The sequence below is a fragment of the Musca vetustissima genome, unplaced genomic scaffold (assembly GCF_032173495.1).
Source record: "Musca vetustissima isolate MV318-11 ecotype Yass unplaced genomic scaffold, APGP_CSIRO_Mvet_v1 utg28528, whole genome shotgun sequence".
NCBI classification, from domain to species: Eukaryota; Metazoa; Arthropoda; class Insecta; order Diptera; family Muscidae; genus Musca; species Musca vetustissima.
In genome coordinates, this window is record NW_026882033.1 from 291,699 (window position 1) to 307,986 (window position 16,288).

The 16,288-nt window shown below is 29.2% G+C and overlaps 2 protein-coding genes across 4 annotated transcripts in view; one reads left to right on the plus strand and one right to left on the minus strand.

Moving 5' to 3' along the window:
* The window catches only part of LOC133328155 (transcription factor GAGA), a 198,834-nt gene that overhangs the window by 177,644 nt on the left and 4,902 nt on the right, over positions 1 to 16,288 (plus strand). The window lies entirely within an intron of this gene.
* The window catches only part of LOC133328156 (calcium release-activated calcium channel protein 1), a 98,178-nt gene that overhangs the window by 59,095 nt on the left and 22,795 nt on the right, over positions 1 to 16,288 (minus strand). The window lies entirely within an intron of this gene.

Below are 16,288 nucleotides of genomic sequence, written 5' to 3' on the forward strand. Positions count from 1 at the left end.
TTATTGTGAATGAAAGCAACTTAAACTGCCGTTACATGGTCCATGGTCCAACAGGTCCCTTTTTTATTATTGATTAATAAATCACAATAACTGAACGGGATGTTATTGTGATTTATTAAGCAAAAATAAAAATTATAACTATTTCGATTTTTTTTCGTTAATGCCGAAAATTAGACAAAATCAATTTTCGCACTATTTCTTAATAGCATAAATTTTGTGAATAACATTATGTGCTGGAAACTATTAGTATTATCTTATTATTGTGAATGATAACTAGAAATGACTTAAACACTCTGCCATCTTCGAACAATGGATTTGAAATGTAATTTGTTTTATTTTCCTTCATTTTTAAATTATAAATAAATTTGCTCTATTGTGAATTGACATTTCTACTTGAATAGTTAATCATAATTTCTAATTGCATACAATTTCTATTGTGAATGATGTGGAAATTTGTATTCAAATTTTAATCATTATTTACAATTTAATCTTATGAGCTGCATTGTGAATCATTTTCAATAATTTTTCATGCTTCTAATTTCATCGATTTCTATTGTGAATATGCAATATGAAAAATTATGCATTCCAAGAAAGGCATGCATTTGAACAATATATCATAAATAACATAGCTTAATTGTGAATTAATTGCTATTAAATTATATGCTTCTAGTTGCATAGAATTTTTATTGTGAATGATATGGGAATGTTGGAGTTTCTATATGAATTAAGCATTATAAAATTATCAGTTCCATTATGAATGATTTTCATTATTTTCATGCGTCTAACTTCATCGACTTCTATTGTGAATATGCAATATGGAAATTTGCGCATTCCATGAAAGGTGTACAGTTGAACATGATATTAACTTAAAGAACTTAGCTTTATTGTGAAGTGATTGCTATTAAATAATATGCCTCTAATTGCATATGATTTTTATTGTGAATGATATGGAAATGTTGCAAATCATTATTTATATTATAATCATTATTTACGCATTAAACAATTATCAGCTCCATTGTGAATTATTTTCATTAATTTCATCATGCTTCTAACTTCATCGACGTCTATTGTGAATATGCAATATGGAAATTTGTGCATTCCATGAGATGTATGCAGTTTAATATTAAATAATAAATAACGAAGCTTTATTGTGAATTATTTACCATTAAATAATATGCTTCCAAATGCGTAACATTTTTATTGTGAATGGAAATTTGGAAATGTTGTAGTATCCAGATCAATCATTATTTATAATTACGCATTAAGTAATTATCAGTTCCATTGTGAATTTTTTTCATGCTTCTAACTTTATCGACTTCTATTGTGGATATGCAATATGCAAATTTGTAATTTTTTTTGTAGATCATAAATAACATAGCTTTATTGTGAATTATGTACCGTTAAATTATATGCTTCCAATTGCATTCAATTTTTATTGTGAATCAAACTGTTGTATCATCAAAGAAAAACAGCTGATCTCGCCGCTTCAACCGTAAAGAAATGAAGTTTATTTTGTTATTTATTTATGAATTAAAACTGCGTTTCGGTTTACGAAATTCACTCGATCTCAAATGTCAATTCCATAGCGTATAAGTCAAATATTTTTGAACATGATTAAGGTGCCGCATACGATATGGAATTGGCATTTGAAATCATTTAAAAGAACACCAAAAAATGAAAATACCTCTACTAGAGGGCAACAAAAACAGATTTTATTTCGGCATCTTGTCCAATACTATCCCAGATTCACGCTAAAATTGTTTTTTTTTTTTCAAAAATATGTTTTTCTAATATCATATTTATGTTTTAAAATCTAACACATAATTTTTATTGTCAATGATTTATATTCGATCAAACAAAAAGGGAATCCCCTAGTCAACGGGATAGAGGGTCTTTATTTTCTATTATTTACTGCTTGTTACAGCGATTTTTGTTTAATTTCTTGGAATTTCTTTGTTAGCTTAGGTGAATATCTTGTTATAATTGGTTCAAAGCCGTCCATACGTCTCTGTGGTGAAACCACCATGATCTCATTTCAATATTTTTTGTGAATACATAATTTTGCAGAGCTGGGCAGAAAAATTAAATACTTAATCGTTTTTTTTTTTATTTTTTCATTTCGTTTTCATATTAATTATATATTATTAACATATTTTTTGTATAAATGTATTTGTAAAATTTTGTTTATGTTTATATGTATGTAAATTAATAGTTTGTATCTTTCCCCATTTACTAATTTGCAAAAACCTTTTCTCTTTGTTTCTCGTTACAGGTAAACATTTGTGTAGACGCTGAAGAAACCAAAAAAAAAAAAAAATCCCCCTTCTAGAGTTAATTTTGGCTAAAATTAACATAATTTTGGCTAATAGAGATTTTTCTATTGAAAATATATACCGAAAACACCGACGTCATTGTCGCCATCATCAGTTGTGAATAGTGAGTGGTTGGCAGAAATTTTTTATTTAAATATTTTATTGATCGACCTCTTCGATGGGAGCTAAAGGTAACATTTTTGATTTTTTTTAATCACTGGCTGCCAAAATGAGGTAGCCTCCCCATCTGATTATCATTATTGTGAATGTATTTGGGTTTTGTTTTTTTGGTTTTAAACTTTTTTTGTTAAAATATATTTTTATTGGCATTTTAAATGCATTGATATGGCGAACATTGACAGTTATGTTAATAAAAATTGAAATATGATTTTGAAAGTTTAATTTTTTAATGAATTTTGCAAGAAAGTTTATTTTAGTCTTGTTATATTTTTGCCAAGCTATTTGATGGCAGGCACTTAAATAGTTTTATAGATAAGGAAAAATACCAACAGGGCTGAAACTTTATAGACAATTAAAAATAAAACCTTCCATTAACTTCTTGCCTACTGTGAATAAAGTAAAATACACGTGCTGCTTCCTAACCTCAAAAAAACTTTATTCAAAAAAAAAAGTAGAAATAAAAATTTGTAGATTATTGCAGTACACACAGGATCAGGTCGTAAATGTGGCTAAACCAAATATGAATTGTGTGTGTTTCTTAAAAAATAAAGGAAAAGTATATCTATTGTGAATTAACGTCATTTAATTATCAGCTGATATTATTAGCTCTTATTACTGTGAATAATAACAGGAACAGGTCGTAAATGTTGCTAAATTAAATATAAATTGTGTGTGTTTCTTCAAAAAATAAAGGAAAAAAGAACATCTTTTGTGATTAAAGTCATTTAATTATCAGCTGATCTTATTAGCTCTTGTTACTGTGAATGGTAACAACATTTTTTTACTTTATTTTTCATTGTTTCTCTATTTTTATATATTAGACCATTCCAGAAAACAGCTGAACCCCTAGCTATTTATAATTTTACATTTAATCACAAATAAATTAATATTATTGTGAATATGTTTCATTAATTAAAATGCTTCTCGTTTCATTCTGTTTTTTATATTGTGAATAACCCTCCATTGCTATTTATTAGACCAGCCAAGAAAAACAGCTGATTCCCTATTTTGAACAGAAATAAATTAATATAATTGTGAATTATATTCAATTGTTAAAATATGTATAATTTCATCCGCGTCTATATTGTGAATGATACACTGTTGATATTTCAACAGTAATAAATTAATATAATTGTGAATTATATTCAATGATTAAAATACGTATAATTGCATCTGTCTATTGTGATTGATATTCCATTGTTCTTTATTAGACCAGACCATTCCAGAAAACAGCTGAGCACCCATAGCCACTTATAATGTTATATTTACTCACAAAGAAATTAGGATTATTGTGAATTAGTTTCATTAATTAAAATGCTGCTCGTTTCATTCGGCTTTTTTATTGTGAATGTCACTCCATTTCTATTTATTAGACCTGGCAAGAAAGACAACTGATCCCCTAGCTATTCATAATTTGATATTTGAACAGAAATAAATTAATGTAATTGTGAATAAGGTTCAATAATTAAAATACGTATAATTCCATCCGTGTCTTTATTGTGAATGTTACTCCAATGTTCTTTATTAGACCAACCGAGAAAAAGAGCTGATCGCAAAGAAATTAGTTTTATTGTGAATTATATTTATAATTTCAAACTCTTCAATTAATACGCTTCTAAATTTTTCCTTATTGTGAATGATAACTCCATTGTAGTTTTTAAGACCAAGCTGTTCATAATTTTATATCTAATCACAAAAAAGTGTAATTTTTTATTAAAATTCTTCAAAATTTATACGTCTATTTATTGTGAATGATATTGAAAAAAATTGTAGAATCTACATCAATTTATTGGATCATATAACATATACATATGGTCACTGCTTATTATAAGTAAACATTTTAGACTGACTCTATTGTGATTTATTAATCTTAATTAATAATCTATTTTAATTCGAAGTTCTCGCATGTACTACTTTTTATTGTGAGTGATATTTCAGTGTTATTTATTAGACCATTAAAAAAAAATCCAGCTGATCCCCAAACACTATAAAAATTGATATTTAATCGGAAAGATATGTTTATTATTGTGAATGAATATTAATTTTTTCTAGTATCGTCCGTGTTTTTATTGTGAATTATGCCCTTATTAATAGATCTCTCGTATACGTATACTACTAAATCCACTAGATCTCAAATTTCAATTCTATTCCGTTAAACCTGTTCACAAATCCAGTATTTTATATTTGACGTTTAAGCTATAGAATTGACATTTGGGATCGAGTGGATTTCGTAAATCTAAACGTACCTTTACCGAGAAAGCGGAAACCAGCTGTTTGATTTTTTCAAGTTCTATGTAAAAATTAGACATTGTATATATTTGCATAATGGAAGTCAATTCACAATAGTGGAATTTTGACAGCAAACTCATGAAGTGGATTTTGACATCAAACTGACATCAAACATCAAGGCATTGTGCCTTGTTAAAAGTTTCATAATTCATACATTAGTATTGTGAATTATATTTAAAAACCCCCTCTATTGAGAATCAAAGTAATTTACCTAGAAATTATTCTCATTAACTTTTGTGTTACTGTGAATGAAAGAACAGAAATATATACTGCCTTTTCTAGCTAACAAATTAAAAAAGTTTTTCTTTCCTTTTCTTATTTTTCATTATTTATAATAATTAATATTTTTTTAAGATTTTTTTCTCTGTATCAGATTTTCTTGAGCTTTTTTCTCATTACATAAACTTGATACTTTTTCTTTTCTTTCTTTTTTTTGCAACACAAAAAATTGTATACTTTTTCCCTCATTATGTTTACAATATTCTTAAAGATTTTTTTATTATTATTCCTCTTGTTTTTATGAAAGAAACAAAGTAACCACGACAACATTAATTAAAATCAATAATTAATCTTTTTCTTAATATTTTCTTTTTTTCCAATACAAAAAACTGAAAATGTTTCTCCTTTATGTTTATAAGTATACAACTTATATACAATATTTACAAGAAAAAAAATCTGAGGAAAATAATGTACAAAAATATTCCCCAAAAAAACAAGGCGATAAATAAGTATATAAATATATGTACAACAACGGCAGGACATTGTTAAAAGAAAAATATATGCAAGAAAAAAAAACATGAAAAAGAAAACTTAAAAATGCCAGCTAAAAAAAACCTCGAAGAACCAATAACAACAGCAACTTTTGAAAAGGGTCATTTATTTACTCTCAGATTTCTTAGCATTGAACGGGCGAAGCGAACGGCCATCATTCTCGAACGCTAGTTTTAATAATGAAGGATTTTTTTTTCTGTCCACCCACCCTCTTAATATTCATTATTCTTGCATATACATACTTACATAAATTAATTAAAAAAAAACAAAAGAAAAGACAAATGCCTGAAGACCAAGCAGCAACAACAACTACCAAAATAAAATTATGAATTAAAAGAAATTGTGTATTGTAAGAAAAAAATCTTGGTACTTTTCTTTCTTAAACAAAAAGAAACTTAAGAAAAAATATATTTAAATATACCCCCGGTTTGACATGCAGAGAGATACATACCTCAAGGGGGTCAACTTCATGGAGGTCTTTAACTTCTTACAAAGGATTGGAAGGACCTGTTCCTTTTTTTCATAATTGCACTTTTGTTATCGCACTTAATAAGAAGGACTATGGAGTAAATATACGTTTGCAACAACATTTCTAAGACACATCTATACATATATCTGTCTTGTCCAGGAAAACTAATTTACTATACAAATGGGTATAATTTTACTTTTGCAATTTTATAAAAATTAACATTTCATTTTTAATACTGTTTTTATAAATTTATATTAAATAATAAAAATCTAAGCTCTATTGTGAATTGCACCTATTAATAATATGCTCTCAATTTCATCCGCCACAATAACGAATCATACCAAATGTGATGCATAATAAACGACAATTTATTTGATCATCCATGAAACAGCTGATCCGTTCAATTTCACTGTCTTTTATATTTTTTATATTTCAATTAATTATTTGATTTCAAATTGAATACCAATTAATATAATTCAACATAATGCTACTACTATAGTGAATTATATTAATTAAATGCTCATACATAGCACTCTGTGTTTTCTTATTGTGATTGACAGGAAAATGATGACAAACAGCTGATCCCTACGTCGAACTGTTAAAATTCCTTTAAACACGTCATTTATTATTTATAAATTTAATTATGAAAATATTAGATCAATTGTGATCTATTAATTTAATTGTGAGTGATATAAGATAATCAGTGATATAATAAGAGTCAGTGCACATTTATGAGATCAAAAACAGCAGAATTCATAGACGAGCTTTAAATACATATGATTTAAGTTATAAATAGACTTTAATAATGTTATTAAAATGTTTCTATTTATTATTTGATTTTATATTTGATAACAATGACAGTGGCCATATTGTGAATTATATTAAATAAATGCTCATACATACAGCCCTCTGCATTTTCTAATTGTGAATGATAGGAAAATGAGGACAAACAGCTGAGCCGTACATCGATCTGTTAAAATTCTTTTAAACATGTCGTTTAATATTTATTTGTAATTATGAAAATTAGATAATTGTGATCTATTCATTTATTTGTGAATGATATAAGATAATCAGTGATGTAAGATAATCAGTGATATAAGAATCAGTGCAAATTTATTGAATCAATAAGAGCAGAATCCATAGACGAGCTTTTAATGCGTAAGATTTTAATTATATATTGTCTCTAATAATGTGAATTCAAACAACTGAACTCTATTGTGAATTAAACTTATTAAATAATATACTTTCAATATAATGAAGTTTTGAGATCAATTTTGTTGATGATCCAAGAAAAATCAGTAGATACACCTTTGTGAATTATCTTCATTAACTAATAGCCTCTAGTTTCATTTATTTTTATTGTGAATGATATGATGACAAATGATTCTGCTCCCCAGTCGTGCAATTTTAAATGTTATTTATTTGTTTATATGATATCTTAAAAAACATCACTGTGAATTATTTTCAATACTTAATGTTTTGCCTATGAAGTACTTTTTATTAAAAAACAGCTGATAAGGTCATCCAGGGAGGCCAGCTGAATATCAGCTGCTTCTCAATTTGGCTGTCAAAATTCATTATTGTGAATTGACTTACATTATGAAAACGTTAATAAAGTCCAGACTAGTGAAAAAACAGCTGATTTTCGCTAGCTATGTTACCTTAGTAATAGAACTTCCAAAAATGAATGGGGATTGAAAGAAGAAAAGCTGAAACGTTTGAATTTAACAGTGTTATTTATTACATACATTCAAAATGATGAGTATATATTGCTATTTAATCATAACACTATTGTGAATTATACAACTAATGTCATTAACTCTATTGTGAATTATATGAAAAAGAAATCAGTTTATTTATTGATAATTTTTTATTAGACTAACAAATATCTTAAACAAACTCTATTGTGAATTACAATCATACAAATAGAGCACGTTTAGACTACTAAATCCACTTGATTTCAAAAGTCAATAGTTCCCAAATCCCATGGATTATATTTGACGGTATGGTATTGACGTTTGAGAGGAGGATTTTCGAGAGGATTTTGTAAATCTAAATGACACACCACTTTTAACATGATTATTGTCATTAATATTATATGAATTATGTTATTGTGAATTATAGTGATGATTAAAGGGCCTACTGGTCAATGAGAAATTGAAAAAAGACTACCATTGTGATTGATTGTTGTCTAAAATTGTGTTTACAATTTCATACGATACTATTCAAAATAGGAAATATATTTTGTGACAATACGAGAGGCATTATCTGCCAAGTCATTTAAAAAGCAAATATCAAAAATGGGGATGTTATTCAGGTTTTTATAATTTCTCGTCCATTCACAATAATGCATTTTGTTATTAAAATCGAGAAGCAAATGATTTTTCTGGGATACCTTATTAATATGACTTGTTTATGAGCCATCATTAGAAAGTTAAAACCTACTATTGTGAATGAACTACTTTGTTGACGTTGTCATTATAAAAGCACAATTGAAATAGCATAATTTTAGGCCTTCACAATAGTATATATTAAGTTTCCTTGTGAGAATGGAGCTTAGTATTGCTAATTTACATATTTCAAACTAAATATTTCCGGTTACTCCACCACCTAATATCCAGCATTTTTAATTTCAGTTTAATATCATGCAAGAAAAAAGAAAGAAACCTTATTACATCCTACCCTTTCATTGACATTTCTCTTCTATTTTTTCTCCATATAATCAACTACAAAAAATTCCACGAAATTCGTGGCATTTGCTGTGAAAAAAATCTGAAATAAAACGGAACTGTGATACACTTACACCCAAATTGGCGGGTGGGGGGAAAAGGGATCCGAATAAAACTGCATTGGAAAAAAAGCGGTGTATATATTGTAACTAAGTACCACACTGAATGGTAGTAGTCTACTAGTATATAAGCATCTCAGTATTTTTTGTAGATGTTGTTGTTGTGCGCATTTAAATGACACCAAAGGGTGTTAAAAATTATATAGAGATTATTTTTTCCCAGTTTATGTTATTCTTCTGGGTTGGATTGTTCGTTTTGTTGGTTAGTCGATCGACGGTCATGCCCAGCAAAACCACACTCATTCATTCACTCACAGCCTGGCTGGGATGGCCTGACCCGCTCACTACTCTCTTCTACCCCCCACCAAGTGTGGTGGGCACAGAAAAAAATCCCATTCTTGGGTTTCAGAGTGAGAGATGAAGCCAAATCGACCCTGGGAAGTTTTTAATGTAAAGTTTTGCCGAAGATGCCCTTCGTAGTTAAGGAAAAACTGCACACAAGGAAAAAAATACAAAAACAATCCACAGAAAATTATGTAAATGAGTTTGAATTCTTTTTTTCCATACAATTTCCGTGCCTGTTTTTTTTCCTCTTTTCCCGCTGCTGTTGTTGTTTCGTGAACCATTAATGCCTTTGATGGTTTGGTAGTGTTGCTGGCTAAAATACCTTCTTTAAATTCCTGCCAGCTGATAGCAGCAGGCCAGTGTACCCTCCATTTGCCTGCCTCTCATTCCATTCGGAACAGACGACAGCGACTGTTCCAAAAAAACTACAAGAAAAAAATACTCTTCTTTTTTCCCTCCAAATGTAATTGTCTAGTGAAGTAAAGTTTTTTTCTCTTGTAGTTGTTGTTGTATTCAGTTGTTTGTTGTTGTTATATGTACATTTTTAAATTAATTACATACAATGGCAAAAGTGTGGAAAAAATCCTATATAAAAACCCCATTAAAAAAGAGTCAGGCCGAAGTGGAAAAAAATCACTAAAAATTATAAAGAGAGCAGTTAGGGGTAAAACTTGCGGATGCGGCGGTACCCAAATGCCAAATGCAAACCAACCCACCCAACACCACACAGACCAGCCACTCAGGCGCTTTCTCCATCCCTTTTTCTAATGGCAGTTAGCTCAGAGAAGATAACCCTGTCCGCCAGCCCAGCAGCCACCCAGTTAAGCTGAGTGAGCACCCATAACATGTTTCATATTTAACACCCAAAACCTTTATAGTCACCGTTGTTTTACTGTGTGTGTGTGTGTGTGCGATTCTCTACCCCTCTCCACCCTTTCCTATTACACAGAGATCAGCCTCATTTGCTACCCACCACAGCCTTTGCCACCTTAATGCTCTTCTCGGGTGGGATCTATTTTTTTTTTCTTTTTTTTTACTATAACTTCCTTTATGCCATACTAATTACCAATGTAAGCTGCTGCTCCTGACTGTCCGCCCGTCTGACTGGTGTCTTAGTGTGAGTGGACTTGATGTTTTTTTTTCTCTAAGTGTGTGTGTGTGTGATTGTTTGTTGCTTTGAATTGGGTGTTATGAAATGGATTTTAGTTCTTTGGTCCTTTAAATGGTCGTCGTCGACTGTTTTAAGCATGGCCAGAGCTCGCGATGTTCGATTTTTTTCTTCTTCTATACCTCTTCGGCCTTGTAACCATTCTTCCCCAAACGATTTTCTTCCATATCAAATGAAGGAGTAAAAAAAATAACAAAGCAGGCAGGCAGGCGGACAGGCGTTCATTGGTGTCTGAATGAATGACTGGTTTGGATGGCATGGTATTGTCGGAGTAAACGGAAATGTAAGCTTGATTGCAACATTATATCATTAATTTTTTTAGAAAAAATAAAAAAATACTCCGGATGGAAAAAATAACATTTCATTTACTAATACATAAACGGCTGAATGACTGGCTGGTGGCAGGCAGGCAGACGGCTGCCAGTTCGGCTTACTTGGTTTGCTGGATGACTAGCTTAGATTATATGCAATGACTTATATTTATATACACATACATATCAACACGAAAAAGGATGGGTGGCCTGTTTATATATATTTTATATATAAATTGTAATTTTTTCCTAAATCCTGAATTTGTAGTAGACCCAAGATAAAACCGTTTTTTTATATTTCAAAATGAAAAAAACCCACAGCAATTATATACATGTAAATACTATATATTCATAGTATATAATAATCAATTCATATATATACAGGCAATAAAAAACTCATCATTAATTAAAGTTTTTTTCTGTACAGATCTAAAAAAAGGGGTTTAGCCATCGCCAACTCCATGTAGTACCTTCTTCATCCTCCGCAAGTTTTTTTTTTAATATGTCTGTCATTCAATGTGAGAGAGTAAGAGAGTATATATAATCATTAAAAAAAGAGAATTGTTTGTGTGTGTTTAAGTTTTTTTATTTTTATATAATCATTTATTGCATATTCGAAATATTCGAAGTTATTTTGTAATTGTTTTTCTAACATAAACCAAGTCGAAAAGTGCGGACAAAGTGTGTAAAAGATAAGTTGTGTTATACAACTGTTATACACAAGAAATAGAGTGTTAAATAGAAATAATAATAATATAATTTCATAAAATAATTTTCAAAATTGTGGAAATTATACAATTTATGGAAAACAAACAAAATAATTGAAAGTTATTAAAGCATAAACAAACTGACGGGATTAAAAAAACTTGGCATCACTTTTCGGATTCTGCCACATATTGTGAATGGTTTAGATTGAAAGCATTGAGAATAAAATAATACATAATTGTAATCAAGATCTACTAATTAGATAATTAACAAAATTTTATAAAAGGAAATAATTTATTCCAAATTCTGAAATTAATACAATTAATTAAACAAAAAAGTATTTGAAATCATAAAACATAAACAAACTGATGAGATTTTTAAAATAAAACTTGGCATCACTGTTGTTTTTGATGTTCTGCCATACATATTGTGATTGGTTTAGATTAAATGCATTGAGAATAAAAAATGCATAGTTGTAATCAAGATCTACTAAGATGTGCACCCAGCAAGCGAAAATCAGCTATTTTTTCTCCAAAAGTTTTGACTTTGTTTACGTTTTGATAATGGTCGAAAGTCAATTCACAATAATGGATGTTGACAAAAAACTTAAGAAGCAGCTTATATACATCTGGTCTCGCTGGATGACCCTTTTCATAGGCCTTGATTGTCATGCAAACTATTGTGAATGTTTCATATTACATATATTTATGAATACAACGTCAAGGCCTGTGCAAACAATAGGCTGTCCTAAAGATTAATTTCATAAATTTGTACTTTGTTTACTTATTTATAATGTTTAATCAATTTACAATAATGGATTTTGACAGCAAAGAAGAAAACAGCTGTTTTACAGGAAATCTTCCTACGCGACCTTATTAATAGGCCTTAAAAATAGGCCAGATAACATAGTCAAGAAAAATCAGCTGTTTCATAAGATAGCAATCTTAATTGAATTATTGTGAATTGAATATGAAACCGAAAACAAACCTATTAGAATTTAACAAATATAAAAAACAGGGGAACCAAAGTTAAATATTAATCTCTGGTTTCGTTTTTTTGCCTCCTGTGTATCCGAATTCATGGCCAAGTTGACAGTAAATTTATCTCCTTTGAATAAAAAAACTATTGTGAATAAATTGTTAGAACACAATAATGTGGAGTTTGCATCACTGATTTAACGTAAATTTGCAGAAAACTATTGTGAATGGTTTAAAAGGATGTACGTACATATTGGTCTACAATATGATCAATCTTTGAATAATTCTACGTTATGCTGACCAATAATACCATATATTTCGCATTTAATCAGAGCAATTGTCAAAATAAAAGGGTTTATGTTCATAAGCTTTCACAATAAAAGGTTAATGAACACATTTGCTAATAATCACAGCCATTTAATAATTACAATTCACAATAGAATATTTTAAGACCTACCCAATGCCTATAGATGAATGGCTGGATATATAATTTCAAGTTCGATGTCAAAATTCATTAATTAAATAATTACAATATAAGATAGAATATTTTAAGACCTAGCATTAAGAATTATGACATACGACAGCTGTCAAAACGGTTGTGCGGTGTACTAAATCATTAGTTAACTTATTTATTACTGGACTTTAGCCTTTAGAAGAAGGGAATATACTTTATATATATTTCAAAATAAAATATCGTAATCATTCACAATAACACATCAATTAGAATTAGGTGCTAATAGCTGCATAAATTTTTTGTAAAGATTTCTAAAGTCAATGTATTTTTTAATCATTTACAATGAAACGTAAATTAATGTATGTTCTAAATTATAATACTGAAATTAATATCATTCACATTAAAAAAAATCTTTACAACTATATATTATCCTTTACGAGTAAAATCAGCTGATTGCGGCATGACAATGATGGATTATTTTGTTATTGGTTTTAATGTTTAATGTTTGATTATATTATTTGTAAATATATATACGTAATATAAATAAATATATATATGTAAATATATATCGTTAACAACTGTGAATGATTTTTTAAATATCAATTGCAAAATTACACCACAAGTATATTTATAAAAATATCGAAAAGTGTTAAGTTTTCATAATGGAAGTCAATTCACAACAAACGATTTTGACAGCAAATGACAGCTAAATTTAATGTACGCCCTTTATTAGTAAGCCTTAAAAATAGTTAATTATTTCAAAGTTTTTTTTTAAAGGATAACCCAATAAAATCTAGGAAAATCAGCTGTTCATAAGTTTGCTGTCAAATTTATTATTGTGAATTGACTTCACAATAATTGATTTGACCAGCTGATTTTCAAGTTAAATGTCAAAATATCGTTTACGTAGTTCTTAAAGTATATTTTTCACAGTATTTTTTTTTTAATTGCAGTACTCTGAATGGCATTTATATTTATAAAAAAAAAATATCTCACTTGCGTAATTACTCTCCTTAGTCAAGTTCAGAGATCAACCATTCTCAATAGTATGATAATATGATAAACAAGTGATCTGTGCAATCAGCTGATCATTTTGTAAACAAACAACATAAAAGACATAATATAACTTTTATAGGAAAAAATACAAAACGATTAATATAATTTTTTTTCAATTTCTGAAATAAGCAGATTTGGAAAATTCAATAAAAACAATGTTTTATAGCAAAAATCTGTGAACCTAGCCCAAATACTTGTTATTTGTAATTACAGAGAAGCCAAGCACTACTATTTCCAAACTTTTTTTCGATACTCATAATGAAATCATCTTCAAAGAAACAAAATAATTATTTACAAGAATAAGAAAACACATTAATTTAGTTTTGCATGTTAGCAGAAAAAAAAACCCTCTCTATTTTTTTAATAACAAGAAACCAAATGAAGAAAAAACTTCTTAAGGATGGACAACACTTTTCATTACTGATGCCGATGCTGCTGCTGCTGGCACAAAGGCGACGAAACAAAATTAAGGCGTACAATGAAGCACCCTAAAGAAATACAACAAAATAACACCGAAACAGAAAAACTACAATTTAATCATGTACTCCTTGATACTAGAATAGAAACAACTAAAAGGAGGAAACAAGGACCAACAACAACAACAACGAATACTAGAGACCCTGTTTCACATCATTTATATTTTTAATTAGAAAAGAAAACCAAAGAACATGAAATATCTATCCTTTTTTACCCATTTTTTTGTTGTTATGGTCTTACTTTTGTGTACTCAATATCCTGTCCAGCAAAAGTATACTCCTTCCATTCCTTGCAGATACCAAAGACCTACCACCTACTTTCATAAAAAAATCACTTATTATGTAAATTTTTTTCACTCTCTAATGAGTTGAAATTCATTTTTAAAAGATTTCTCTTGCCTTGAAGTTCTATATTTTTTTCTTGAAGAACAATTTTTTTCTTTTTCTTCCATCTTTGTCCGGAGAAGACCGCCCTTTGCTGTTGGTGTCATCTGCAAACGTCTTATTTTATGTTGCTGTTGTTGTTGTATACAAATTTTATAAATTAAGCAGGAAAAAATGTGTATTTTTTTAAGAGAATTCTCATTAATTTCTTGTCTTGCAAATGAAACGAAAAAAAATACAATCCTTTCACAATAACAACGCCAACAGGATATCAGGGCCAACAACTCATCATGGACATGAATTGCTTAAAGAAAAATACAAAAAAGCCAACAACAACATGATAAAGAATAAAGTGGAAATCTAAAAGTGTTTTCCACTCTTCCTTTTTTCGCTGGCGTCACGATAAGACGTTGATGATGATGCTGCTGCTGATGGACGGTCTCTTGCCGGCCGACCGGACTGATAGACTGTCAGTCGTGTATGCCACCCCTCATCAATGGGAAAATATAGACACAAACATTGGCATTGCCACCACCCCCTAACAAGCAACCACAGAGCAACAATCCACACCACCCCACCACCACCATTGACACCGTCATCTGCATTACCATTACTTAGTTATTAAGCAACCTTTTTTTACAAAATACAAATTTTAGTCAATGCCGCGCATTCATTTTTTCTTCTCTCCAACCGATAGTCCGCCGCCAGCCGTCATTTGTTTGATGTTCTTTCTTCAAAAAGGAAACATCATCCCTGGACCAGAAATTATTTACCGAACACAAAAAAGAGTTGAAAATTCCTTTTTTTCATAGCAATTTTTTCCGAACTTAAATCATTTACTTATTTCGTGGGTCATGTTGCTGTTGTATTTACTGTGCGGAAATTACGCAGGGCAAATTGTTAAGACTCACCCCCTTCCACCCGACCCGACCGTCAAAGCAATATAACAGCTCTGATTTTAAGTTTTTTTATTTTGAGGCAGCGCAACGAAAGTGCTAAGGTTTCCCATTATGTGCATTCAGCTGAAGAGTAGTTCTTAATTTGACATCATAACCGTTTTGTGTCCAAAACAATACACAGTGTAATTTTGTTATTTGTGTCCTTTATTTCCTTGGGGTAAGTTGGAATTTTTAACGTCCTTTTTTATAGGCTTTTTTCGTTCATTTTGAATATTTCTAAGGAGATTTTCAGTGTTTTATAGTCCTCGTGTTCTGCATACTTGCTTATGGGTTTTATGTTTTATTTAAATTCTGTATTGTTTATATATTTCTGTTTTATTTTCTTAATTTTTTTTATTAATTTATCGGTCTAACTGAAAAGCCTTTTTTTACAAGGATGTTTTTATTATTATCCCTTTCAAATTATGTTTGGCTCTATGAGAAAGCAAAACTAAATTCTCAAAGTTTTTTTGTTAAAATTTTAATATAATTCTGTTATTAATTAATATAAAACAATTAAAATATTGAATTATTACAATATATTGTTTATTTTCCTACTTTTAAAATTGCATGTCTCGCAAAATCATAGAAAAAAAAATAATCCTATATTATATTTTTATTAACAATTGTATTAATTATGTTATTAATTAATATAATACATTATG